The sequence below is a fragment of the Protopterus annectens genome, chromosome 6.part0 (genome assembly GCF_019279795.1).
Source record: "Protopterus annectens isolate FY-2018-M chromosome 6.part0, PAN1.0, whole genome shotgun sequence".
NCBI classification, from domain to species: Eukaryota; Metazoa; Chordata; order Ceratodontiformes; family Protopteridae; genus Protopterus; species Protopterus annectens.
This window is the reverse complement of record NC_056737.1, coordinates 662,221,095-662,223,331: the sequence shown is the minus strand read 5'-3', so window position 1 is coordinate 662,223,331 and position 2,237 is coordinate 662,221,095. Positions and strand designations below refer to the sequence as shown.

The following is a 2,237-nucleotide window of genomic DNA, read 5'->3' as shown; positions in this document are numbered from 1 at the left end:
TGATACAGTTTGGTAGTATTTCACAGGGCTCATAAACTTCCTCAAGGCAAAGCATGCATTTCATAGGTGACATTTTACAGAGAAAGAGAGAGAGGGCACAAGAAATATTATCTGGGACCGGAATGTACCAGCGAAAGATCCTTGATTGCCACTTTACATAGTCATGGATTCCACTGGTGCAGTCCCATTTCATAAACTTATATTTGAGTGTCTGTCATATCCCATATTTAAAGTCTTGAGGAAAATTAGCAAGGTTGCTGAATAATTTGCAATCATAAAAATTAGGTTTCTTGTTAAAGATAAATAATCTGAGCAGCAAACCGGAGAACTGTGAAAATCTCTGGATAGTTAAAGTCTGTAAGGCTCCACGTTAGCAGAAGTCAGCCAGTAAAATTGCAGCCAATCCAGAAGATGGCGAATCAGAAAGAGGCATGCCAGTCCTTCAGTGGGACCCAAGCTCAGGCAGCTGTCATGTAGAAGCCTCTACTCTCTCACTAGAGGTAGGAACCCTGCAGACCGAGTCCTAGGAAGCCTTTGAAGTCCTTGTAGTGCATTGAATCAGTAAGAACCCAGATAGAAGAGGGCTTGTTGTCTTCTCTTTCTTCTCTGTAGCCTGTCTTGGGTACTCCATGAAAGCACTGTTATACACCTTAAGGGATACCTGATTTCAGATCTGTGAACTAGGATTATTTTTCAGATTCTTTGCTAGGCATCATTCAAGTCTGGGTCATACTCTGAATTTTCCCATCTGCCACTGTCTGTCCAAATATTATTGCTGTAACAATTTTGTCTAGAGGTTTAGAACTGAGCACTATATAATGAGAGTACATCAGTCCAAACATTTGGAGCAAGGCCTCAAAGTACAGTATGAGACAGTTACAATGATAAAATTCTCGTCAGATGAGAACAACTTTAAAACAAGATTGTTGGCTATAAAGGAAAGCTTAAAGAAGGTCAAGACAAGAGACAAGAGTGGAAGAAAAAGGCCAAAGACAGAGGAGAGGGAATAGCTAGGATGTGAAGAATAAAAAGTGTCTGCAGAGCTATGAAGTTATAGCAGCAAATTATGGATGAATAAGTAAAATGCTGCAAGGGTATGCACAACTTTAGGCCACAGTCAGCCAGGAAGTAGTAAATAAAAAGTCTGCTTGTTCTGCAGCAGCTCATGTGGTACACAAGCAGCAAAACAAGGTAGGTAGTGTTCCTACAGGGTTGAAAGGAGAGGCAAAAACTGAGCTGGGATGCAGTAAATATATAGTACAAGAAGATAAGAGAAAGCTAAACATTAGAAATCTTAGATCTTGAAGCTCGGTTTCTGTTCTGACTTGAAACGTAAGTTAGGAATGTGAATGCAATATAGTATGAAAAGAAAAGAGCAGGACATGTAAGTGATACTGAGAAAAGTAAAAGCATAGACAAGAGGAAAGGCATGAAAAGTAGATGTTGCAAGACATCAGGACAACTGAAAACTATTTCAGAGACTTTCAGAAAACTCCAGAGGTAATGTATAAAAGTAGTGGTACTGCACAAACTGAAATACACTGATCTTTCTAGGAAAAGGAATGCCTACCCTGCTGGGTCACACCAGGATGGCCGAGTGGTTAAGGCGGTGGACTTAAGGTCCAATGGATGTATGTCTGTGTGGGTTCAAACCCCACTCCTGGTAGAGTTTTACAGGAATAATGGTTAAGCAGTAGAAACTTGAGTGGATTTCAGCTATACCTTGTCCTTGTTACAACCTTGAATTAATGATTTCAATAAACTTGAAGAAGAGTTAAGAGGTTTTGCTTCACCTCATCAAGATGTCCTTTCCCACAAGACATGATAATGTTATATAGTATGAGGAGCGACTCTGCTTTTTCTCTAAATAGTTCTTGCATTATACCATCATTTCACCTTCTTCTTGTAAAACAAGTGTGCTTAATATTTCGTTAATTTTTAATAATGCGCAAGAAATACTTAGCTATTTCAATCAAAACAAAATTGCCCAGCACATGATACAGTTTGGTAGTATTTCACAGGAGCTCATAAACTTCCTCAAGGCAAAAGCATGCATTTCATAGGTGACATTTTACAGAGAAAGAGAGAGAGGGCACAAGAAATATTATCTTGGGACCGGAATGTGCCAGCGAGAAAGATCCTTGATTGCCACTTTACATAGTCATGGATTCCACTGGTGCAGTCCCATTTCAGAAACTTATATTTGAGTGTCTGTCATATCCCATATTTAAAGTCTT

At 39.3% G+C, this 2,237-nt stretch overlaps 1 non-coding gene across 1 annotated transcript; it reads left to right on the top strand.

The window, feature by feature from the left end:
• Positions 1 to 1,583: 1,583 nt before the first annotated feature.
• TRNAL-UAA lies at positions 1,584 to 1,666 on the top strand. Its single transcript has one exon. It is a non-coding gene; the product is annotated as a tRNA-Leu (tRNA).
• The last annotated feature ends 571 nt before the right edge of the window (positions 1,667 to 2,237 follow it).